The sequence below is a fragment of the Panulirus ornatus genome, chromosome 1 (assembly GCF_036320965.1).
Source record: "Panulirus ornatus isolate Po-2019 chromosome 1, ASM3632096v1, whole genome shotgun sequence".
Classification (NCBI taxonomy): Eukaryota; Metazoa; Arthropoda; class Malacostraca; order Decapoda; family Palinuridae; genus Panulirus; species Panulirus ornatus.
The window spans coordinates 81,177,839-81,205,404 of record NC_092224.1 but is presented as its reverse complement, the minus strand read 5'-3'; the positions used below and the strand labels follow the sequence as shown (position 1 = coordinate 81,205,404).

Genomic DNA, 27,566 nt, shown 5'->3' with positions numbered 1-27,566 from the left:
AGAGAGAGAGAGAGAGAGAGAGAGAGAGAGATACAACAGACATTTTTGCCTGACAAACAGGCAGCAGGGGTAGAGACAGGCAACAGAATCAACACATATACACACAATGGATTCCTACAGGCAGGCAAGTGATTCACACAGACAGCCAACAGTCTCTTACAGACAGACAACAGACTGATCCATCCAGACTGCAGAGTCTCGCAGACGTAGAACAGACACGCGCAGACACACAGGAGACTCGCACACGATCCTCTCACAACAGACAGAGACGGAGTTTTGACAGAGTCACGCAAAAGACACCCAGAAGCACAACAGACTCACTATGCCGTCAACAGACCCAGACAGACGGGCAACAGACGCACGCACAGACAGACAAGGGCAAGCATACAGCAACTGGGAGACAAAAAGGACAGAACCCAATGAATCAGATATGGACGGTAGACCGGAAGGTAGTGATGGACACCTTAAGACCCCAGTCGAGAGGGCACTCCGTCCCCAAATCTGATAGCCTCGGGGTCCCACTGCTCCAGGTCCCACAGCCCCAGGTCCCACAGTCCCAGGTCCCACAGCCTCAAGACTCACTGCTCCAGGTCCCACTGCCCCAGGTTCCCACTGCATCAGGTCTCACAGCCCCAGGTTTCACTGCCCCAGGTCTTGCTGCCCCAGGTCCCACTACCACATGTCTAAAAACTCCAGGTCTCACTGCCTCCAGGTCTCATTGCCCCATAGTCTCACTTCCCCAGGTCTCAGGTCTCATGACACACGTCACCGAGGATTGAGGCAACAAAGGTGGCACGTCATCCTATGAATAGAATAGCCGTAATGAACTGGCAAGTTATAATCACCAACGTGGATATGGGATTACCTCGAGGCGGGAGCAGAAGGATAGGATCAGAGATAATGTGAAATTACATTAGAGCAATCCTGGGACATTAATGCAACCTCTGGGACACTATAGCTCCAACTGGGACATTCGAACAACCTCTGGGACACAGTAGTTCCAATTGGGGCATTTGGACGACCTCTGGGATACCATAGTTCCGACTGGGACATTCGAATAACCTCTGGGATACCATAGTTCCAAATTAGGCCACTAGAACAACTTTTAGGATACCGTAGTTCCAACTGGGACACTCGCACAACCTCTGGGACGCGAACAGAATGACCAAGAAATGTGAAATTACAGCTGGGACTTTAGAGCGATCTCTGGGTCACTACACTTGCTACAGGGACAGTAGGAAATCCTTTGGGACACTATAGTTACAACTGGGACATCAGAGCCTGTGGGACACACACACACACACACATCGCTAAAGATCTTTTTCACTCCATCCTTCCACCTCCAATTTGGTCTCCCACTTCTCCTCGTTCCCTCCACCTCTGACACATATATCCTCTTTGTCAATCTTTCCTCGCTCATTCTCTCCATGTGACTAAACCATTTCAATACACCCTCTTCTGCTCTCTCAACCACACTTATTATTACCACACATTTCTCTTACCCTTTCATTACTTACTCGATCAAACCACCTCACACCACATATTGTCCTAAGACATCTCATTTCCAACACATCCAACCTCCTCCGCACAACCCTATCTATAGCCCATGCCTCAACCATATAACATTGTTGGAACCACTCTTCCTTCAAACATACCCATTTTTGCTCTCCGCGATAACGTTCTCGCCTTCCACGCATACTTCAACGCTCCCAGAACCTTCGCCACCGTCCGTGGCTCACTTCCGCTAAAGGGAAAAAGATAGAGAGCGAGATAGTATGCGTAGAGATAGGCTTCATGGAGATATAGTATGCATAGAAATTGGCTGCAAGCAGATATAGTATGCATAGAAATTGGCTGCATGTTGATATAGTATGCATAGAGATAGGCCGCATGGAGATATAGTATGCATAGAGATAGGCTGCATGGAGATATAGTATGCATAGAGAGAGGCTACATGAAGATATAGTATGCATAGAGAGAGGCTACATGGAGGTATAGTATGCATAGAGAGAGAGGCTGCATGGAGATATAGTATGCATAGAGAGAGGCTGCATGGAGATATAGTATGCATAGAGAGAGGCTGCATGGAGAGACGGCGCATGGAGAGATAGTATGCGTGTAGAGATTGGCTGCATGGAGAGAGAGGCTTCCTGGACTCCACTTCCCACTGGGGGGAAAAAAAAGAAATAGACGACTCACAAATTAAACCATGATGCCCAGCCCCTTCCTCTCCCCCTCTCCTCTCTCTGCGAACCAATACGTCATCATTCCTGCCTGCTAGAACCAACCCCCCCCTCATCCAATCAGCCCAACCCCACCCCCTTACCCTCCAGATCCTGAAGACCACCTCCTCCCCCACAAGGGTCTGAAAAAGGATGAGTTGGTCCGGAGGGAAAGGTCTTTGCAAGCATACACCTCACATCAAAGAATACATCTCAAAGAAAAAAAATTTTTTTTTTCTCAAAGTTGGGCTATTTTTTTCTTTATCTTGTGTGAAGGAATGGTTTGATCTATGTGAAAGGTGGGGGGGAGTACTCTCTCTCTCTCTCTCTCTCTCTCTCTCTCTCTCTCTCTCTCTCTCTCTCTCTCTCTCTCTCTCTCTCTCTCTCACAGTGGGTTCGGATGGGACACCACAACAGGTCCTGGGGTCCTGGTAATACTAGACCTCCAGGCTCTTCCCCAACACCATCCCAACATGAAAGTAACGGTATTAATCCCTTCAGCCTGACGTTACGACCCTTGATCACGACGTTACGACCCTTGATCACGACGTTACGACCCTTGATCACGACGTTACGACCCTTGATCACGACGTTACGACCCTTGATCACGACGTTACGACCCTTGATCACGACGTTACGACCCCTGAATACGACTGCAAGAACCTTGAGTACGACGGTACGACCCTTGAATACGTCCATACTACCCTTCATCACGACGTTACGACCCTTGATCACGACGTTACGACCCTTGATTACGACGTTACGACCCCTGAATACGACTGCAAGAACCTTGAGTACGACGGTACGACCCTTGAATACGTCGATACTACCCTTGATCACGACATTACGACCCTTTAGTACGACGGTACGACCCTTGAGCACTTTGGAACGACCTAAGCACGGTCCCAACCATGAAACACGACCAAGGATCGCACCGTAGTGCTCATGGATCGTACCATCGTGCCCAAGGATCGTATCGTAGTGATCAAGGATCGCATATCGTGCTCAAGGATCGTACCGTCGTGCCCAGGGATCGTACCGTTTTGTGCTCAAGGATCGTGCCATCATGGCCAAGGATCGTACCATCATGGCCAAGGATCGTACCATCATGGCCAAGGATCGTACCATCATGGCCAAGGACCGTAATATCATGGCCAAAGAACGTACCATCATGACCAAGGACCGTACCATCATGGCCAAGGATCGTACCATAGTCCTCAAAGATCGTACCATCATGGCCAAGGATCGTACCATCATGGCCAAGGATCGTAGCATCATGGCCAAGGATCGTACCATCATGACCAAGGACCGTAATATCATGGCCAAGGATCGTACCATCATGACCAAGGACCGTACCATCATGGCCAAGGATCGTACCATAGTCCTCAAAGATCGTACCATCATGGCGAAGGATCGTACCATCATGGCCAAGGATCGTACCATCATGACCAAGGACCGTACTATCATGGCCAAGGATCGTACCATCATGGCCAAGGATCGTACCATCGTGCCCACGGATCGTAATGTATTGTGCTCATGGGACTTCAGTTATTGATAAGGCTAGTACTTCATTAAAGGTTGTGGCAATAATCCTCAACTATACACAAGTATATTATTGACATTGTCACACTCATTTTCTTTCGAACACATGTGTCATCTCCCTCGTGTGCGCGGTACCGCCTGGAACAGATAACTGAGGCTTAGAAGTAACTCCTCGCTTGTCTCCTTCCTCTGTTCCATCTTTTAGAGATCGAATGACAAGAAAGGGAGGCTTATCATTCCCCTCCCGACCCCCAACCCCAAGCGACATGCAGGGAATACGAGGGTCGTTTTCTTCCTGCCCTATCCCAAGAAACACTGTCACATTCACGGGACGTAATACTGGCTTGTTGGAAAGCCATTCACAGGGACCAAACACAAAGACGAAATAAAGGATTCAAACGATTACTTTCCAAGTGAAAACAGACTACTTTCTCTGATCAGCAAGACATAAGTTACTTTCTCCAATAACAAAACCCACACTGCTCTTATTCTAATTGGACACTGAATCCTACTCTCTCTCTCTCTCTCTCTCTCTCTCTCTCTCTCTCTCTCTCTCTCTCTCTCTCTCTCTCTCTCTCTCTGCGCAGCATTAGCACACAGACAATTTTATGAGTTCACCAGAGATCCCTGAACGATGCGTTTATATCTAGTCTCACCAGTTATGTTGCCTGACTTGTAACACAAGATGAGTCTTATACTGAAAGGGGGGGAACTCATTTTCAGTCCTCACAGCTCTTGAATGAAGCATATTCAAATTCTTTCCAATTAGACAAAAAAACAAACAAACCTATTCTCAAGATGACGAGACACAAGCCGCTTTGTCAACTGGGAAAACAATCGTAAAACAAAATCCATCATTCATACAAATGGAAGAATTGATTCAAGTTCCGAAACTCCTGATTGCATACGTTTGTGTGTGTGTGTGTGTGTGTGTGTGTGTATTTAATAAATAGTACAGTGGAGAAGCAAAGGTTATTGAATTTAGGAAGCCATTCGGCTGAAAACACTCAGTTGAGGTATTACAGATATTATTGAACTGGGAAGTAATGATAGGAACTACTTAAATAATCATGGAAGAGTATAAGATCAAGTTATTTCCACTGTTTGGCTGAGCACATGAGTGGGCGGACATCTACATACTCAGTGTGGCAGACATACAAGAGTGTTTGTGTGTATGTGTGTGTGTGTGTGTGTGTGTGTGTGTGTGTGTGTGTGTGTGTCTGTGATTATTATTGTTTGTGTGTTGCTGAGAGGGAGTTTTACATTCGTTTTACCTCTTCTGTTTACCTGGCATTATGTACTCACCTTGTCTTACGCCTATGTTTGTTTACACACACACACACACACACACACACACACACACACACACACTGAATAGATTTTAGAAGTGTGATAGAAGAGAATGTTCAAGAGATGAGAGCCCCCCCAATGTAAAACTCCCATCTCCCCCCCACACACACGTAGAGTCCAAACAGGTAATTACACACCCCATCCTTAGCCAGGTACCTATTTACCGACCAGCCCCGGGAAGAGGGGGAAGGCCGAACGCCTGGGATTGGCAAGGGAATTTTATACCCGTGGTGTCCCACTTCTAAAACATTTTCTGATACCGTACGTCCTTTTTGAATCTCCTTCCACATTTGCCCCATCGTTGTCGTTTCGTTGACTACGTTCATCCACCACTCTTATACGAGTACATCTCTACATCATTATTATTAATAAGTCTCTAAATTGATATCTTGTTATGCCCCCAGGTTCCAGGAGTCTTTCATGGAAAAGGGTCTTTTGGGGGATAATTATGAATACTATATATATATATATATATATATATATATATATATATATATATATATATATATATATATATATATATATATATCAATATATATATCATCTCGCCCGTGATAATAGGAATACTGCTGCCAATCCCCAAGTCCTCACCATTACCCTGTGTATATAACCACCGACCAATCTGTATAACTTTCACCTGGGACGCCCTCCACCATAAACCCAGCAGGCTATACTCACAGCAGCAGAACTAAAGTTTCAGCGTCTGATCCCGAGTCCGTTCATGGCCCACAACCACGACGGAATACAACAACAACAACAACAACAAGAAACATTCGTTGCGGGGAAAAATGTAATTAGCAAACGCTGGCGCAATCCATGCAGACAGACGCCCCGACCTACATTACAGAGGGACAAGGGAACCCACTCCCTCCAGCACAACACCCCGCCCTCTCTCTCTCTCTCTCTCTCTCTCTCTCTCTCTCTCTCTCTCTCTCTCTCTCTCTCTCTCTTGACCGGGAACATCCACTTTAAACCAGAGAGGCAACTGTTGAGTCGAGTTCACCCTGGGAAAGATACGTCACCAGCCCATAAACAAAAAAAAAGGGGGAGTGGGAGGGGTGGGGGAGCGATGTTACAGGAATACGCTTCAGCTAAAGCTGAGGCAAACGCGTAGCGTAGTAATACACAGCTGGGCGTCAGCATTGCGTATATCCTCATGTTGTGACTTCGTGTTATACCTTACGGTATGTTGTACCTTATATAACATACAACTGTCACTTTTTAGTTACAGAGTAATGTTGTGTCTGGACAGATATCATGGAATTCCTTCAACCCTATAATAGTGTGTAGATACTGGCGTGGCCATTGTCAATATAGTGCTACACCACTGATATACATACACAGACGTCAAGGTCGTATGAAAGACTTAAGCCTGACGGACCCTATATCCTTCTCTTCGGACATTGTTCCTTTTGGGGGAAAATGTCTCTTGTTTATGGCCGTAATGAAATAACACATGAGAACACTATCTGTGTTATCAACCACGCCAGCGATGGTGGCCAGGTGAAGGTCTTGGCTGGCCACACCAACAGCATACATAGATATATACATCCTCTCCTCCTTTATCGAGGTAGCAACAAGAAGAAAAGGATACGTGTCGTCCTTATTTGCATACATCCACTCCGCTGTAGTGTCTCGTGTACGGGAACCAGCGACTCCTGTCCACAGCCAAGTGCAGTAGGTTAATCAATGCATTTACTTCATGGCTTACATCAGCTCCCATCGTCCCACCTGCTGCCACGTCCACTGCCCACGTACCGAGAGCACTACACTTCCTCCAGGTCCTCCCCATTCAGATTTACACTCAAATCATCCTGTGCCAGCGCCATGGAATTTCTGGAGCTTCTCCCTAGGGAGTATGGCACCAGAGCAGTGTCATGTGAAAACATCAACTGTACAGTTCCCATGCACGCCCTTAAACGCATTGCCGTTTCCCGCGTTAGCGAGATAGCGTCAGGAACACACGCAGAAAGATCGCATCCGCTTACATACATTCTCTACCTGTCATGTATAATGGACCGAAACCACAGCTTCCTATCCACAACCAGGTTTAACCCGGGCGCTTCACATGCCCTGGTTCAGTCCATTGACCGCACGTCGATTCCTGTATACTACATCGTTCCAATTCACGCTATCCAGTGCGCGCCTCTCACCATCCTGCATGTTCTGGTCCCAATCGCACAAAATCCCTTCCACACCAATCCTTCCATCTCCAATTTGGTCTCCCAATTCTCCATGTTCCCTCCTCTTCTGACATATATCATATTTGTCAACCCTTCACCCATTCTCTCCATATGTCCAAGCCATGTAAACACAGCCTCTTCTGCTCTCTAAACCACACTCATTACCACACATCTCTCTTACCCTTTCATTAATTACTCGATCAAACCACTCACACCATGTATTTTCCTCAGACATTTAATTTCCAACGTACTCACCCTACTCCGCACAGTCTTATTTAAGGCTCATGCCTCGCATCCATATGATGATGTCTGGATTACTATACCTTCAGACATATCCATTTTTGTCCTCCCAGATAAAGATCTTTCTTCCCACACATTCTTAGTGCTCCCAGAACCTTCACCGTCTCACCCACCCTACAACTCGCTTCCGCTTCCATGTTCCATTCGTTCCCATGTCCACCTTTTTTTCCCTCCATTCAAATTCAGTCCCCCAGCTAACCTGACCCTCATCGGTCAGGTAGGTAGGTAGGTAGGTAGAGACGCCCCCAGCATCAGGATGGTACTACCCATCAGCGGGGAGGTACGATCCAGCAGGAGGAGGAGGAGGATAGACACGACCTAGCAGTAGGCGGGACGACCCAGTAGCAGGGAGGCACGACAGACATAAAACTGGTGGAGGCCATTCGCCAGACACACCCGGGGGGGGGGAACGAACGTGAAGCCGACCAAAGATAGTTTCCCCACTCCATCCCTCCTGCCTGCCTGCCTGCCAGCTCACCTACCTGGCCACCACCACCACCACCAGCTGTCTATGGTACACCACTGCCTAGCTAGATCCTGGGAGGTTCCGAGAGAGAGAGAGAGAGAGAGAGAGAGAGAGAGGCAGAGACCGAGGCATGTGACAATGACTGACTCTTTCCGCTGGATGTCTGGAGAACTCGAGTAGGGTTTTGACTCACTGATGTGTACCTCCAGTACTATATACATGTACAGTAAACGTTCGAGCACGTCGGTATATCATCCTATGGGGTGTGATAACGAGGCCTGTGACTCTCTCTCTCTCTCTCTCTCTCTCTCTCTCTCTCTCTCTCTCTCTCTCTCTCTCTCTCTCTCTCTCTCTCTCTCTCTCCAACACACACACACACACACACACACACACACACACACACACACACACACACACACACACACAGAGGTCATCCCGTCGTGTTCAGTGATCGTGACCTGGTGTGGCTTTTGGTCACACACGACCTTTGTCAAGAGGTTTCCAATACCTCGAAACACAGTCTCAGGTCATGGGCTTCAGAGGAGAGGGTGTGTGTGGCACTTACGTCTGGTGATGTGGTGTAATTGTTGTGGTGATGGTACGTCACTTGCGCTGGTGGTGGGGGACGATGACGCAAGTTTGGTGGCGGCCACCAACACTCCCTCATTTTTTTCCTCCCCCAACACAGGAAAGTGAGGTTCAGTGAGGCTCTCTTTTTCGTGGTTCTCTCAGGCGTTGCCAGACGCAGCCAGCCCTTCACACAGGGGCAGGGTGGGGAAAAAGGAGTAAATGGCAATAGCCTCCACTATTTTTTTTTTTTTTTCCAGCGCCGTGTGAGATAATCAAACCAACCAAGAGGGAAAATGGGTCCTTGAGCCCCGAAGTGCACCGACGCTCCATATCTGTCTCGCCAGTTTTCTCTCAGAAATGGGTAAGAGGCTGGAGGAGATAGAAAAAACAATACGAGAAGACGATAGAATTTTAAATATAATCGGGTTTTTTCCCCTCTATTCTTTTTATGCCTGCACTGTGAGGCAGGAGCTGGGAGGTGCTGTTTTGCGCCTGTCCGTGTGTGTGTGTGTGTGTGTGTGTGTGTGTGTGTTTTGTGTGTGTGTTCGTCCTAAATGAGGGTATATGGTTCGTGGAACGAATTTCTCATACGATTACCAGTGGATTACACTGGAACTTTACAAATATGCCCGACCTCAGATCTATCATTTTGTTACTACGACGACGATAACTTAGTATTCACTTGGCCTTGACAGTTTTAGACCTAAAGCCTAAAGAACCAGTCAACCAATCGTTCACTAAAAAAAAAGCTAAGGAAAGGGATAATCTCTCTTGATGAGAATGATGAAGGGATGATCGGAATGGTGCAACCAGCGGCGAGGGATGGCCTTGCCAGTCATTGGTAAAGGTACATTGAAGAGGACTGAAGGTATAAGGGAAAAGGTGTTAAGAGGCATGAGATCCACGCGAGGGTAGAGTCACGTGGAGATTCACATTCCTAGAATGACCGACACAGGCTATCTTAGTGTGAGACATAATGGATTCAGAAGATCTTTGTGTAACGAATCCACTGAATCCTGATGATCCAGTGAGCAACATCTTAGAAATATAGGAACTGTGAGTGGAGTGCCGGAAAGCCTTTGATACTGTCCTCACAGAAGACTGATGATAATGCTAAACATCCAAGCTGAACGATACAGAAGGGCTACTCTGATGGATTATAACTGGTGCCTAACTGGGAGGAAACAGAGGACGCTTGTCATTCGAAGTTTCTCGAGAAGCAATGGACGAGGATGAGAAGTGAGCTCCCTTAAGGTTCACTGTTGGGACCATTTCTCTTCCTGATGGACGTCAATGCTTTGCAAAACGAGGTACATCATTGCCTATTTATGTTTGCTGATGATACCAGAAATTATGAAAGAAGTACAACAGGGACTGTGAGTTATTGCAAAGAGACCTAGATACGATGCAGTTCTGGTCGAACAGATCGTCTGTAAAACTTGATTAGGGAGAGAGGGGTTTAGATAGACCAGGAAGTGAATGCCAGATCGGAGGAGATAAACTGCAAGAGTCATGCTGTGAGGGAGAACCTGGGAATTAACATCTCGCCGACTTTGTCACCAGAGCATTATGTAATAAGGATCGTGAGGGAGACAAAGTATATGCTGGTCAGTGTCAGGATAGCCTTCGAGAATATGAGCAGTGAGATGTTGAGTAAGATATACACGACGTACAGGCTGGAATATGCCACAGCACTCTTATCTCCTCGCTTGCACAGCCACAGAATTGCTGGAGAGCGTCAAAAGGAATGCACCCAGACTGGTACCAGATCCGAATGGAATGAGCGACGAAGAGAGGAGGAAACCCCTCTATACCCACACCGGAACTAAGAAGGGTAAGATGAAATGTATTAACTTGGTATGAATTTGTAAGGAGCTATGACGAGGATAACATAGAAGAGTTCTTTGATGCCGGAAGAAAGACCAGCAGAAGATGGCACAAGTGGAAGTATACGGCGCGGAGGGATGTGACGAAGAATTTCTCCAGTAACAGAACTGTGGTCTCCTGGAAGGAGCTAAGTAAATGCAACAACCATCGGAAAATTCAGCAAGATATAAGATAACGGAGATAAGACGCGAGGTCCCCCGAGTGTAAAGCTCCCACGGTGTACACACAAATACATAATAATAATACGTAGGTGTTAACATGACACAATGATTTACACAAATGTACAAAATCGTTTTATTTCGTTTAGGGTTAATCTTGAAGGATGTATTTCCAGCAGTCTGGTGTTATGTCACGTATCATCCAGGCGGTACTGATGTTACTGGTAGAGAGTCTTGTCTGTGATGGATCTCCGTGTCCTTAACCATTCTCAAATTCAGGGCATGAACCATTCCAACAGTTCCTGTACCTAAATTGTGGTTTATGCTATTTCCATTGCTAGATTTGTGTAGTCTAGCAAGATATTTATTTCTACTGAATGTAAAGAGGCGAAAGAAATACTTCCGTACTCGATCTACAGTGTGGGCAAATGCCATCTGTTTATATATATATATATATAGGCCCTTTGTGAGTTCGTAAAGCGACACTAGCGATTACTCTCACTGCTCGCTCGAGGGCTATAACGACAAGATGTATTGAGGCCTTGAGGCCAGCGACCCAGATGGTGATGCAGTAAGTTAAGTGTGGATACGCCAGCGAGTAATGTATCCAGCGACTGTGACCCGGTTCGTCAGATGGTTGGCGAGGAGGGGCGAGCGAGACGGCAGCTCCTGTAGCATTGAATGTCGTTGACTGTTTCCTTTGTCTGACGTGTTGTATTTGTGACAAGTTGTAGTCTATTTCTAGAGTAGGGAACTTCTTTTGTCATATAAAGATCTGGTTTTACTAGCACATCACGTGGGAGAGTTTTGATAATATGATGAACACACACAGAAGGCTGATTTGCGACAAATCTAGAATATTTTTATGGTGCCCTGATCACTTGCGTGTGTGACTCAGGCGTTCGAGACGTAGACGTTGCATTATAAACCGCGGCGTCGTCAGCAGAGAGACGGAGTTTGGAGGTCATTAGCCATGTCATGTACATAATACATGAGACCTGGTACACATCCCTGAGGTGATCTTGTAATCAACCCATTTATTATTCCAAAACGGATCACATCGAGGAATAAGCTGAAGCCTTTTTTCTTTTCTGCAGGTGGTGTTCAACCACTTATTTCGTGTCAAGCTTATGAGCGAGACCAATATGGCAGACAGCGTCTTAACCTCTTAAAGGGGAAGCTGTTCAATACCAGTATCAATGGATCTCCTTCTCTTCCCAAATCCATATTGACATTTCGCTAGGAAACGGTTGGCTTCCAAACACAACGTGAGTTGGCGAGAACTGCCCAAGTAATGCAGGTCGACGGTTAACAGCAGACAAGGAACATTTACACTCATGTGTATAGGAGCCACAGAGGTAATATTCATCTCTTCGGGAATTACACTATTTTTTTAATGGAGTTATTACAGACGTGTGTTAAGGTAGGAGCTTCCCTGTCTGCTACCAGTAGATGTGGCGAAACATAGTCACACCTACAGAGACCTTGTGGACCTTGTGGTATCCATGACTTAAAAGAAAGGAGAAGCAAAAGAGGGATGGAGGTGGACCGTGACATAAACACGTCAAAGCTTTCAGTGGCCCTGTAGAAGACAGCAGTGTTTACACACCGCTCACTCACCGTACAGACGATAACCTTACCATCACTGATTTCCCCAACGTCTAGAAAATTACCAGATGTGGTGCTTCTCGTCGGGTTATTTGTTCAGATAAGAGGGGCTAATTCCTCCCTGAGTGGTTATTGGATTGCTCCCTCAGGCCTCCTGCTCCTGAAGCGACATACATCAAGCTCCCCTGATGACGCCACTTAACATATTACGGTACATTATCAAGTGTACGTCGCGTCTCACTCGCCAGTTAGCTTCGACGACTAACGAAGTGTGTCTTCTCCTTTTTTTCCCTAACCTGTAGAGCTCACTATTCTTGAGGTAATGTCTATTAAGGTGGTTTTTTTTTTCCCCTCTCGATTTAGCGTGTTGTCTCCGGATGGCTGTCACTCCAACACTGGGGAGAGAATTAGACGAGCTTTTCCCCGTTTGTTGGGATGTAGTGATCACCAGACCCTCACAAGGTGTGGGTGTGTGTGAGTGCAGGTGATCCAACGTTGACCTCACTGATACTCCTTCGTCTTGCTTCTGCTGGCACGTCTGAGGCAAGAGATGGACAGAGACAGCAGTGCAGTGATGAGATTTCTTCGTCATATCATTATAAACCCTAAAGTAAATCGTTTGTTAAAATCTCCTGAAGTGTGGACGTTACTGTAGGGTCTTCATTGCTCGAGGAATCATTGAAGTTACACCTTGAGACAGTCTTCACGACCTTAAGACCTTGCCTAGGGTGCGGGTATTATTGTGGAGCAGATCTTAAAGAAGAGGGATTCAATGACCTCCTCCAATAGTCTTAAGGCCCCCACCTTAAACATGACCCGATTTTTTTTTTTTTCTCCCTAAAACTGAGACGCCGCCTCTTTAAGTACCCATGAAGTTTGTTGGTCAGTTTATGCGAATAGTGCCTTAAAATCAAAGAGTTTTATATTTACCTTTTAAATCATTTAATGGTAATTATGTTCGTATTCGTATCAGATGTTGTCTGATTCCAGAAATTTCATCCGCAACAAAGTTGGGTCAGGTTTATAGCAGCCACACGGGGGAAAATTGGATCAGACGGCTTCGACACAGAGTCCAGATACACTCAAGCTATTATCAACATGATGATCATACGAGACTCCAGGCGGGCGAGTTGGTTAGTTGGCAGCAGCCCCCCGGGGGGAACATGACACATGCATGGGGCCGAGTCATGCGAAATATTCCAATTTACGATCTGTTTTATACCTCATCCTGTGAGGCAGTTTCAGAGGTTTATGTAAACTTTTTTTTTTCAATTAGGAGGCGTCGTATTGTACGTGTTATGTGACTTATAGGGACGGTAGATTCCGGGTCCCTTGGCTGGGATAATGAGGGATCACCGCGAGTCTATGAGGACATGAAGGTCTCTCATTTCCAGGAGAGACCCACGTACCTCACCTCACAAGTCATTTACAGACAGATGGGAAGTGTACAGCCCTACTGTGGCTACATGTTAAGTGTGTGTGTGTGTGTGTGTGTGTGTGTGTGTGTGGTGATGAGGTCTCCTCCCTCTCCTGTTGTTGGGGAGGCTGAGCAACTCTCTGTGTCTTGGCTGTGTTGCTAGTTATGTTGTGGGGGGGACCTTGGTTAGGGGGGATTGTTGTTTCCTTGCTGTGGTTATGTTGTATGTGTGTGTGGGGGGGGGGGTGGGGGACCTCGGTCGAGTATGTTGGGTGGGATGTGGCTGAGTATTGTTGCTGTGGTATGTTGTGTGAGGGACTTTAGTCGAGTATGTAGGGTGTAATTTGGTGGGGGAATTGTTGCTTCCTTGCTGTGGTTATGTAGTATGTTGTGTGGGGGGACCTTGGTCGAGTATGTTGGGTGGAATTTGGTGGGGACAATATCTTCCTTGCTGTGGCATATAGTGTAGAGTCCTTACGGGTCGTCTCCACTTAACCATCTCTCTAATGTGGCCAAAAAGAACAAAAAAAAAAACTACTTGAATTCTTGCGAGTTTTCTCAAGCTCATCAGCGACGAAGATCCTCACTTAGGGAAACTGACGAGCCATTTATTTTTTTTCTTTAACATTCTTGCACTCCAGCAGAGTGGCTGCCGCTTCTCAGAACTCCTGGGTCTTGCATCAGTGGTGTGGGGACCGCCATGGTTTAACCCTCGGCTCTGTCAGGTCGATCACATGAGGCAAAAGTGTCTAGCAACGGTGACCCACGACACCATGATGTGTGTGTGTGTGTGTGTGACTCTACCTGGCTCTCTGGGATTCTCTGGGACGATACCAGCCATCACCTTGCCTTCTCCACCACTCAACCTACCCTACAACACTTTCCCCTCCCCCAACGCTTACCCTTCTCCATCACTCTTCCTAATCTACTGCTGCCCGTCCACACTTTATCGCCTTCATTACCACACCAGCCAACCCCTCTCTGTCACCTTTCCCTTCTCCACCATCCCCTCCTCCACCAACTTCTCCTCCATCACCCCTCCTTTCTCCACCACCTCCCTCAGCAACGAAGTTCGAAAAAATACATTTCCCGGTTCCATACACAAGTTCTTCTCACATCAAGAATGTCACAGACGATAAGTCAGTAAAGATTAAGAAAAAAAAAAAGTGATAAAAACATCGATTCGGAAACTAGAGTGGGAGGAGAAGCAACAATTTCTCTGTTTAGAGTGAGGAAAGGCATTACACCAGGAGTGAAATATGGATCCATTGAACTATGCTGACACGCCATATCTCTCGAGGCCAATACTGCTCAAACTAGGCTAAGAGGTTACCTTCTGCACCGTTGAGGGAGGAAAGGGAAGTGAAAAATACAATACCTTGTAGAAATTCTGACTTTTTTCTTTATTTCATATTGGTGGTGTCACCACGCGGATGCATCATGAACCCCTCAAACTGACTATATTATTTTTGTTCTGATATAGATAACTGTGTGTGTATGTGACTGCCTATTTGCACTGCACGGGGAGGGAGTTCTGCATTCGCTGGGACCTGCCTCTTGAGCATTCTTCAGCATCAGGTGCTTCGTGGAATTCTGTATCCTCTCATCATTCACAGTCGCGTCACGCAACACTTTCCATCCGCACACCACTTTTATACCATACAAATACCTCTGTACGTCTTGTCTGGGTAGGTTCTCGCTCGGTGTAATGTTATGGTTGTTCTGTCTTTGTATCATTCGAAGAACGGTTCATTGTTGACGTTATCAAACTGGTCTAGAAACTCGAGGCTTGTGATCAGTTCACCCACTACCCTTCTCTCTTCCCTGATGGACAAGTTTATGGCTTCTAAGTCTCTCACCGTACCTCTGCTATTTCAGTTAAGGTACCACCTGTGTAGCCTTCCTCTGGACCTTCTCTATTACTTCATCATGCTTCTTAAAGTGCGGTGAGCAAACTTGAGAAGAAGATTCGAGTTCTGGCCTTACGTAGGATGTAAACAGTTCGCAGATTATCTCCTTCCTTATGTACTGGAATGTGACACTGATGTTAGCCGGTAGAGAGTGTGTCTCTCACATTCTCGTATCATGGGCCGTCCACATTCCTCATATGATGGTGACAAATGCAATATCGATTCCCAGGTCCCATCATATGTGGGGCTAGGCTTTCTTTCATTCACTTCCATCCTCATTACTTTACATTTACTCAGGTTGAATTTCGTTGACCATGTATCAGACCAACTTCGGAGTTTGTCTTTGACCCCTGTAAGATGGTGCAATCCTGCTCGCATTCAACTTCTCTCGTGATCTTGGCATAATCTGCAGACATATTCAGGCATGAGTTCAGTTCCTCCGGCAAGACATCTTCATAGATTAAGAAGAGCGTCAGTTCCAGGACTGAACCCTGGGGCACACCATTGGTAACCCCTGACCATTTAAAGAATTCCTCTACCGACACGCGTCCTTTTATCATTTTCTAATCAAATGATTTTCCAGCCATCGAAATGGGTCATCCCCTTACTCCTGCTCAGAAATCCAGCTTCTTGATCAACCACCCATATGGTATGAAACCATAAGCAATTTGGTCATACACATACATACACAATCCATCCAACTCTCGTGTCTGAAATGGAGCTCACTCTCCCATGGAAAAGTTGCCTATCGCTTCTGAAAGTGTCTGCTTCGTAAGAAGTCATCCATTTGCCTTCTGATTATCTTTTCACGTCTACTTCAGACTACCTTCGTCAGATCAGTTGGCCTGTAGTTCGGCACAACTCTCCAACCTCCTGTCTTAAAGATATCCATGGCATTAGGCCCTCTACCATTCTTCTGTTACTATACTCCTCTCCAGCGACGTGCCGAACAGTATTTCAAGATAATTTTCCAAACGTATCTGCACATTTGTTCAGCACATAACGGAGTAATTTCATCTGGAACATTAGCATTAGCTGGGTCAGGATGACTTTAGCTGCCCATTCTCTGTGACAGTAGTTTCCAAGACCTCTTCCCACACCCGGTGTGACGAGTGGTGGGGCTGTTGTGTCTTCTACTGTGAAAATACTCTTGGACTTACGATTAGCTCCTTGATCATCTCCACCTCGTCCACTAAAAACTCTTCCCTTCTGAATCCCGCAGCCTGATTAGCCGATCTTTAAGAGGACTATTTATTCCTCTTGAATTTATGAAAAGTTTTGGATCATCTGCAGCCATGTCCACCGTAATTTTTTTTTTTCAAACTCTCGCTCCCCGTCTTATATTTTCTTGCTAGACTCATTCATTTCCTGCTCTCTTATGCCTTCCAAATTCTAACTGGCTGTTGTGGCGGCTCTCTACATATATATCCTCCGCACTAGCTCCCTTTTCTTCTGCTTCTTGAAATCTTTTGACGAACCATATCCCTCTCTTTTCTCCCCTTTCCTCGCCATGTTTAGGAAAAGGTAACCATGTTCCAGCATCGAGGAGTTCACAGAACCTTCTATAACTGAGACGTGTGTTATGGCTTAGGAGGTTATATTTCCCATTCTTGAGGCAATATTTCCCTTTTTTTTGTCATTTTTTTTTTTCATAATTACAGCTTCTATCTAAGTCTGGTTTCCTCCCTGATCCTCCTGTGTTCTCGTTAACCACTTAATCGAACGCAGACATTACATGATCCCTTGTGATGCTAGTCTTATATGATGACTTTTAACTCAAGCGTTTCATAATCCTAAACAATACAAGACCCTTTCAACGCAAAGTCTTACATGATCCCTGTGAACGCAACCCTGACATAGTAACCTCTGACGCATTCATTACGCAATCAGTGTGGACGCAAACATTACATAATCACCTTTAACGCAAGAATTACTCAGTCACCTTTAACTCGAACATTACGTCACGACTTTCAACGCAAAAATTACTTTAGTCACTATTAACGCAGACATTATATGATGACTTTTAACGCAAAAATTCCATCGTCACTATTAGCGCAGACATTACATTATCACTTTTATCGCATGCATTTCGTGATAACCTTCCCCGACTGGCATAATGTACGATATTCTCAGCCACCCTCGCTACTACGTTGCAGAGATACACGATCTGGTAACGAGGCTGTATCAGTTCCCTTCTAATTCTGGTGTGATCAATGACATGCTGGCACCAGGGGAGAGAATTTTTTCTCCCCCAGGATAAAATCTAAACAAATGCTCTCTCTCTCTCTCTCTCTCTCTCTCTCTCTCTCTCTCTCTCTCTCTCTCTCTCTCTCTCTCTCTCTCTCTCTCTCTCAGCGGAAATCTGAGCCGCTGAGACCCAGGTGCAACTGGGGCCTTAGCATCGCTGGAGAGAAGTAGGTCTTCACTGCTCCATAACTGCTGTACTAAACACCGGTATGCAGAAATTCACCCCCCACCCACCACCCAAGAGTTCTCCTTCCCATTATGATGTTCTGTGTGGGTGTGACATCCCCCAGTAGTGTCCTGGGACTTAAAATGCTGTGGCATATCAATAACGACAGTCCCTCACACCATCCCCCTTTTTCCTATCATCAATATCTCTAAAACATATTAGTTGATGTCTTACGTATTTCGTAAATTACGTCTCCGCTATTCCAGCAACGTCTGTGTTTTTTTTTTTTTGTCTCGCTTTTTCTTTCCTTAATTCGACTGCTAAGCTTCAGTTCCCTCCCGTATATTACCAGTCCGTCCACCGTCATGGGAGTGAGTTACCTTCAGAAGCGCCATTTGCATATCTTAGCATGCCTGGCCTCACAGAGTTTATGGAGAAGCTCTTCTGATCTCCTGCCTCAGATGATGTCTCCCGTGTTTTGTTGATGTTCCCTTTGTTTTATTGGTGTCAGTCGTGTTATATTGACGATACTCCTGTGTTTCAATAACGTCTCCCGTGTTTCATTGATGCCTCCCGGGTTTTATTGGTCTCCAGTGTTTTATTGATGCTTCCCATGTTTTATTGGTCTCCCGTGCATTATTGGCCTCTGCTAAGCTATGATTTATAGTTAGGTTCGGCAAAATGCCATTAGGAACGATCATAGCCTAGCGGTAGCGCTCCCGCTTGTTACACAGGGGGTCCCGGGTTCGATCCTGGCTGTTGGAGGTTTGTAGGTGATGTATATACCAATTTTCTTTGTATTTGTCACGTCTGTTGTCTCCATTGGAGTTTCAATCGGTGTACGTTGCTTCTGCAACCCCCTCCCCCCTCCTTCCTCTCCTTCGCTGGAACGCTGGGATGTGATCCTCTTGCAGTCCAAAGACTGTTATTGTCTGATGTGTTCCTCCCTCCTACTTCACTACCGTTAGTATTTGATTTTGGCACAACCTACTTTTCAGCCAAGTCCTGCAGTGTTGATTGAAGGACTTCACATCTCTCTCTCTCTCTCTCTCTCTCTCTCTCTCTCTCTCTCTCTCTCTCTCTCTCTCTCTCTCTCTCTCTCTCTCTCTCTCTCTCTCTCTTCTAAATCCCCCATGTTCGCCAAGTATCCAGCGATCCTAAATACTCCAAACCTGTGTTGAAGTCTCCGTCGGACAAAGGACACACATTACCACGATTGGTTTTGTCTGCGAACGTATATATTATTCTCTCTGTAGCTTCGACATTTGATACATTATTTCCCCTCTTTGTTTCAGTATCTCCCAAGAGCTCTGTTCCTCTGCATCGGTCAATAGCCTCTTGGTTTCCAGTCATCAGTCCCAGACTTTGCTCCTGTTCTCTGATTCTTCCATTAGCAGTTGCGTCTGGTCGCTGGTATTAAGGGCTTTTATACTTCTGTTGATCCATCTCATGGACGTTTAGAACACACTCTCTTGACCTTTCTCTCTGACATTGTCCAATAGACGTGTCTTCTTTCGTCCGGGTCACCTTAAATAGATCTGGTTTCATCATACTTTTGAAGACAACTATCGCTTCCCCTCATCTTTTTTTTTTTTTTCAACCCCTCTTCCCTAATTTGATGACACTTCGCTATATTTCACTCCCGCGATTCGTAATGTCATCATCCGTTTATCGTAAGTTCTGATCCTGTTTCTCTGTGACACAAGGGTTTCTCCTCCCCTTATAGACCCGGCTGACCATAAGCTTCAACTCTTCTCTGATTCTCTTCTTCTTTCTCAATAAAACCATCAGGGCCGGGCCCTTCGTCCCTCCCTCCTCTTGTAGAAGCAGTTGACGCATGTATTGTTATTCTTGCTGCACTGTGACTAACTCCATTTCTGATTGAAATTCCTATTCTAGCTTGTGGTGGGTCTCTGTGTATGTTTACTGTTTATGATCACTATTTACTGTTTATGATTATTGTTTACTGTTTATGTTTACTGTTAACTGTTTATGTTTACTATTAACTGTTTATGATCAGTATTTATTGTTTACTGTTTATGATTACTATTTACTGTTTATGTTTACTATTTACTGTTTATGATCACTATTTACTGTTTATGATTACTATTTACTATTTATGATTACTATTTAGTTTATGTTTACTACTTACTGTTTACTGTTTATGGTCACTATTTACTGTTTACTGTTTATGTTTACTATTTGCTGTTTATGATCACTATTTACTGTTTAGGCACACACACACACCCTAGCCTATGCAAGGTATCTATTTTCATGACCACCCTCAAGGGGAGGATGAAGTTGGGTGGACTGTGGACCGGCTACCGCAACCAGAATTCGAACCTGTGCGGGTTTGATGCCACTTGGTCAATGTATGCGTCAATGACGCTAACCGCTGCACCAAGTTGTGTGTGTGTGTGTGTGTGTGTGTGTGTGTGTGTGTGTGTGTTATGGGGATAGAGATTTACACTCTTGTATATCTACAATGCCTCTTTTAAACACACACACACACACACACACACACACACACACACACACACACACACACACACACACACACACGTTAGCCTCAGCCAGGCACCCATTCATCGACCAACTCCGAAGGGAAAGAGGAACAGCTAGGATTGCCTGTTGACCAACTGCTGTACCCAGGACTCAGACCTGGGCTGGCCCGTAGGTGGTCAGCGACCCCTAACCACAACACCGCAGAAGCCCTCGTGTATGTGTGTGTGTGTGTGTGTGTGTGTGTGTGTGATGCGGCAGCACAAACGATCCCAAAGCTGATGGGACTATAGGCATGCAGGGGATTCAATCCCATATCCATTACCCACCCTCCTTCCGGCTTCTCCCCTTATCCTCGTCCCTCACCCTCTCTCCCCTCGCCCTCTTCTATCTCTCCCCTCGCCCTGCTCTCACCTCACTCTCCCTCCGTCCTCTGGCTCTCTCCCTAATGAATTCAGACGTATCACCGCTAGATTAGACCACGAAAATTGTCTCGCTCATTGATTATTACTGACGAAGAAAAATGGTTTTGGGAGGAGAGGTAAGTGTGAGAAGCGGGAGTGATAAGACAGTCAGAGAGAGTGAGAAGTGGGAGTAGTATAAGGGACAGAGAGAGTGAGAAGTGAGAGTGGTAGAGGGGACAGAGAGAGTGAGAAGTGAGAGTGATAGAAGGGACAGGGAGAGTGAGAAGTGGGAGTGGTATGAGGGACAGAGAGAGTGAGAAGTGAGAGTGATAGAGGTACAGGGAAAGTGAGAGGTGGGAGTGATAGAGGTACAGGGAGTATATATTGGGGTGTATGCCTGGGGAGGAAGGGAGAGAAAGATAGAGGGAGAAAAAGCACTAGACTAATAAAAAGAGAAAAAACATATAGATGAGAAAAGACAGAAGGATGGACATAGCAGAGACTGATAAAAATGACATAACACAGAAACATACATTTTCAGTGAGAGAAAACGAAATGAGTTCAAAGAGAAAGTGGAGGAAAAGCGTAATGAACATAAAACAATGTTTAATAATGAATGAGATAATAATAATGAATGAGATGATGATAATGAATGAGATAATGGTAAGATGAAATTATCGACAGTAAAGCAAAGGAATTACATGAAAAATGGGAGTACAAGAATTACAGATAGAACAGATATATCAAAATGATCCATGACAAAAGTATGGAAGACATTTGTACACACATTTATATACTTTAACATAAGTTTCCATCAACAAAACTGCATCATCAACACTCTAATGAAAAATATCATAATAATAATAACTTGACATACGGAAAGGAAGTAACACAATAAACGGATTAGAAAATTATCATACGATAAACGGATTAGAAAAATGATAATTTCCACGTAATGATCATTCGTGTAAGAGAAGAATGAGGGAGACAGAGGAAAACGGCAAACGGTTTAGAAGAAAAACAAACTAAGACACATTGGAAATAGTACAGACACTCAGCGAAAATGCCCAACAGAAAATGAGGACACTGGACGAAGCGGGAAGGGGTGGCTTAAAAGAATTAAAAGAAAAAGTTTGCCAAGTAATTAATGGAGACGGCAGCAAATGTGAGCCCAGTGTGAGAAAGTGTGTATGAGAGAGATACACTTCTGAATGGGGCGTGTAGTGTGGACTTGGCTGCAGTGTGAGTTCAGTGTGAGAGTGACAGACTTCTCTCTGCTGTGAGGGACAGCAGTGTGGATATGGATCCAATGGGAGATGAGTGTTGAGTGACTTTAGTGTGAGCATGGCCGCAGTGTGAGGTGAGTGTGATCGTATGTATTAGATTTAAAGTGAGGCCGTAGTGTGGATCTGGTTTCTGTGTGGATGTGACCACTTTGTGGATGTGATCACAGTGTGGATGTAGCCACGTTGTGGATATAACCACAGTGTAGATGTAGCCACGTTGTGCATATAATCACCGTGTGGATGTAGCCACAGTGTAGGTATGGCCACAATGTGGAAGGAGGCACAGTGTAGGTATAGCCACAATGTGGAAGGAGGCACAGTGTAGGTATAGCCACAGTGTGGATATAGCCACAGTGTAGGTATAGCCACAATGTGGAAGGAGGCACAGTGTAGGTATAGCCACAGTGTGGATGTAGCCACAGTGTAGGTATAGCCACAATGTGGAAGGAGGCACAGTGTAGGTATAGCCACAATGTGGAAGGAGGCACAGTGTAGGTATAGCCACAGTGTGGATATAGCCACAGTGTAGGTATAGCCACAATGTGGAAGGAGGCACAGTGTAGGTATAGCCACAGTGTGGATGTAGCCACAGTGTAGGTATAGCCACAATGTGGAAGGAGGCACAGTGTAGGTATAGCCACAATGTGGAAGGAGGCACAGTGTAGGTATAGCCACAGTGTGGATATAGCCACAGCGTAGGTATAGCCACAATGTGGATGTAGCCACTGCGGGCCCTTTAAACCCACAGTTCTTGAGAAGGAATCATGCACTAATCAACGGCATGAATATGTAAGACAACGAATCTGTAAAACGCCGAGAGAGGAGTAAGAGATGGTTGGTTAGTGTGACCTTTTTGAGCAGAAAAATGACCCATCCCCCCAAATGGTTCGTGACGACCCATTGTGTCGTACATCAGTCTCGCTCTCAACAGCTTATACGTAGGTCACCATTTGTGGGAAAGAGCACAAAGGTCATCATAATCAGGCCCAAAAGTTAACCTTTTGGGTCACAGAGGTCACCACTCAGGCCATAAAAAAGTCATCATTTAGGGCATAAAGGCCACCAGTGAAGCACAACGGTCACCATTAGGTACACAAAGGTCACCCACTGGTGCGCGAAAGACCAGGTGACAGACAACAGATGTCAACCTCCAGTTAGTGATTAATCCTTTTCCGGTGTTGGCATAAACCTGGCTTAGAACCTTTAGCCATCGCTGTGTGAGCTCTGAAAGAAGGCTGGTCGGTCTGGTGTGTGAGTTAAAGTTTGAGTGTCACGGACGGAGGGTTTTACACTCGCGTTTCCCTCGGCTGCTTCACATGCCGTAGTTCAGTCCACTGACAGCACGTCACACCCTGTATACCACAACCCTCATATCCACTGGGTCCCGTGCACGCCTTTCACCCTCCTGCATGTTCAGGCCCCGAGAACTCCAAACTTTTTATACTCCAACCCTCCATCTCGAGTTCGATCATCCCCTTCTTCGTATCCCCTCAACTTCCGTCGCATATATCCTCTCTGTCAACCTCTTCTCACTCATCCTCTCCATGTGGCCAAACCAAGTATTTCCCGCCAATCAAAATGTCCCGCGTTTAGCCTACCTATCTTTCCGTGATCTGTTAGTTCTTGGCTTCATCCCTGTGACCCATCTTAAGGTCTGTACTACACAAGGCAAGTGGGGAATCCACTGAAACACATGCCTCCTTCGAGAGACATCTTAACCAAATATATCTCCAGCGGCCCATCTCGGTCCCGTGTACACTGTCTGAATACAGATGGTGGGTTGCCATCTGGTACATGAGCCTCGCGTGGGTCTAGAGTTTCCTCTTGAAGCTCCTTATATCCCTGGCTTTTACGAGAACAGTCGCTGTTACGAGGTACAGAGGCGTTGAAACCTTCCATTCAGCGTCTTACATTATAACCTCATCTGAGTTTATGGTTTTTCGTTATAGGTTTTAGATCCGGGCTGATCCTTTATCAGTGATTTCCTCACTATAGATTTACCCAAACTGCAGGGGGCCAGTGAACCTTTTGGTTTTCAAACTATACGGTTTTCATATATTGTTATTCTTCATTTCATATTTTTTATGTACTAATTCCTGGCTTCCTCTTGTGCTTTTCAAAAACAGGATAGCTTCTGAGAGTCGTCCATTTCTTCCATCCTGTGTCTCTACATTATCTTCCTCCATTATTATCTATTCATCGTTATTCTTAATCATTCTCTCTCTCTCTCTCTCTCTCTCTCTCTCTCTCTCTCTCTCTCTCTCTCTCTCTCTCTCTCTCTCGTCGTCACTAGGATTCGTCCTTCTGATCTGGCAACTGAGAATACGTCGTCATTTTCTCATATAGTTCCCATTCTCCCAAACATTTTCCTGTTGATCTGGTTATAATCACTTCCTAATCAGTATGTATTCCTTTTCAAGGATTAGATGATTGTTTCTCTTATTTTATTCTTATCCTATTCGTTGCTGCGGAGATAAGATTATAAATCTCTATGCCAGTCTACGTAGTGAGTAGATTCTGCCTCTGCAAACTGTCCGCTGCTTCTCACTCCTTAGTGTGCGTAAGATCTCTTGGTCACCTTCGAGGACTTTGAGTCTGCTGAGCACCGGTATGACAGCGTCACCTCTCCACTCTCCTCGACCTGACCTTGTGGATTTCTGCCCCGTTCTCATCGGTCCCTCAGCGCCCTCATAAGAGCGTTCCGATCCATCTGGGTCTCCCAAGGAGGGTGATGTATCTTCAGAGCAATTAGGCGGACTTTGTCTATCGCTGTTTCCTCTGTAGTTTAATGTGTGAAGTTCACCATTACCTCATGGAGTTTTATGGCCTCCTTTACCGGAGGGACTGTTCCTACCCTCCTTTTATTCTGTCTTGTTTTCTCGTTCGTTTGTATATTGTTAAGAGAATAGTTCATTGCAATCAGAATTTCCTAAATGAGTTTAGTCTCATTAAATACTTATTTCTAATGTTTAGCTTCAGTTCAGCATCGTGATCTTTGAATGGAATTCCTTACCGTTTCCCAACAGTCTGTTGGCAGTGGAACACATTCACTTTAGCTTGTGTTCTAAGCAGTTGTTACCGTCTTCCTCTGGCACAGGGCTGGGGAGAGGGAGCCGACTGCCTCATGTTCATGTTTCACTTGCTTTATTTTTTCCGTAATACTCCTTCTGTCTTTTGCTCCTCCTTGAATGTCAAGGTGGCCGTCCTTTCCTTCGTTCTTCGGTGTTTCCCAAATCCTCCTTGATTTTTCTGTTCTCGGCCAAGTCCATCATGCCCAGGGCTTCCAGAATATCCCAGGTCCTCTCGACTTATAGAAGTCCACCATTCGTAGGCTCTTGTAGGACGAATATCATGTCTGATCTGCTTCTTTCCATTACTTCTCATTTCTCCAACAACATTCAGTTGAATTTAATTGCTTGCTGCTTCCTTCAAATTGTCGTCAGTCGTCCCTGCTCCTTTCAAACCATCTAATAAGTTAGTAGTGGGCTCACGAAGTAAAGTTGGTAGTGAGAGAGAAAAGAGAGACGTATGGGACGGTACTTACAGGGAAGGAGAGCGAGTGATTGGGAGATGTACAAGAGATAGTAATGAAAAGTCTTCACCGCTTGCAGTCTCTAATAACCTTTCACTATGACTACCATCACTAATGTTGTTTCTTCTACCTTCTTCTGTCATACTGTGGAAGTCTGTTCCTTCCTGACTTCCTCACTGTTCTTCCCAGCTTTCTAAGGACACTAAGCCTTCTTCCTGCTTCCCGCGAGTAATTCATTTCAGCCGTGTACTTACCGTCAGTCGTATTTACCGGTACTTGTGATGCTGGAGAAGGCTTCCCCATCCTCTCTCCTTCAAGTAAGGTTTATCTGTTTCCCGTCTCCTCCAGTCTCTTCATTTTTGACTGTCTGCTCCTTGAGTTGACTTGTTAGTTAATCTCGGATATCTTCGTATATCTTCCAGAAAGTTTATATTCTTTATCACCACTTTCTTCATGTGTTTGACCCCCTTGTATGCCCCCGTCGTCTTTTCCAGGCTTGCGTCGAAATACTGTTGCAACCTTTCATAGCGCGTGTTGCTCTGCAGTAGTGCAGAAGATCCTGCATCACCTTGCACACGCACGTCAGATGGTGCACATTGTCTCAGAATGTTTCAGTAACGTTTCAATATCTCTCTATTAACACTATTACGAGCTCAGTTTTTCATTTCATTTCCATTTGTTTCTTCTTATATATATATATATATATATATATATATATATATATATATATATATATATATATATATATATATATATATATATATATAAAGTATCGAATTACAAGGTGTCGGCTGGCTAAGTCTGTCACGTGTGTAGTTACTGTATTGGACGGGGAGTTTCTCCTGCTCTTGTTGAGGGAACAAGTTGGCGAGTGTAAGAAAAAGATGATGAGACGGAGGGAAGGAGGGAGAAGCGATGACGGAGATATGAAAAACAGGGAGACAACTGGTCCAAAACCGTGACGGACAGACAGGCAGAGACAGCCAAACAAATGGATAGTATGTACTATAGGTACAATTGAAAGAGTAAACAGTGTAACTAAAATATCAAGCAAAAGTCACGTCACAGTACACACGTCCCACTGGTCACCTGTCCTCAAGCCAAAGTACACACGTCACCAAACCTATAAAAAGCGACAGATACTCACCTCCACAGCGAAAGTGACTCGGCTCTTGTTCTCCAGATGAATCACTTCGACCAGATGGTTATCATCTGCAGATAAGGAGAAGAAAGTTAGTGTAACGTGATAACAAGCAGATGAATTATGAATTAGAATCACTAAAGATACTATTGTGGTTACAGAGACACATAAATAAAGATCAGAATAATAAAACAGTGGCTAGAGCATCGTATAGATTAATTTATCTTTGTAGACAAAAAAAAAAATATATCTATTTGGGATGTGATAGACATAATAGTGGTCCATCAAGAGCGACAGAAACATGAGAAGAAGAGTAACGGGGGGAGAGAGAGAGAGAGAGAGAGAGAGAGAGAGAGAGAGAGAGAGAGAGAGAGAGAGAGAGAGAGAGAGAGAGAGATCCACGGGGGAGTGGGGACGGGATGAGACGTAAGCTTGAACTATGGTTGGTTGATGGTTGGTTGGTGGATGTAATAGCAAGTGTGAGTTGTAGACAACAGCACGTTGGCTCACTACTGTGTGGCGCTAGAGTGTGGGATGTGGCCTCGGTGTGGCTGTGATCTCCAACACCAACAGTCCCTCATCCACCTTCATCTTGTACACACACACGCACACACCATCACTATCACCTCTCGCTCCCTCACTGTGGCCACCTCCACCCTCACAGGACGTCACTAC

The 27,566-nt window shown here is 45.3% G+C and overlaps 2 protein-coding genes across 6 annotated transcripts in view; one reads left to right on the top strand and one right to left on the bottom strand.

The window, feature by feature from the left end:
• The window catches only part of LOC139750180 (protein ABHD18), a 429,672-nt gene that overhangs the window by 42,829 nt on the left and 359,277 nt on the right, over nt 1-27,566 (bottom strand). For all 5 annotated transcript variants that reach the window (XR_011713095.1, XR_011713094.1, XR_011713098.1 and 2 more), the window contains one exon: nt 26,898-26,962. The gene's annotated coding sequence lies outside the window, so the exon portion shown is untranslated. The remainder of the gene's footprint in view (nt 1-26,897; nt 26,963-27,566) is intronic.
• LOC139750253 (uncharacterized) overlaps nt 1-27,566 on the top strand; it is a 427,080-nt gene that overhangs the window by 245,021 nt on the left and 154,493 nt on the right. The window lies entirely within an intron of this gene.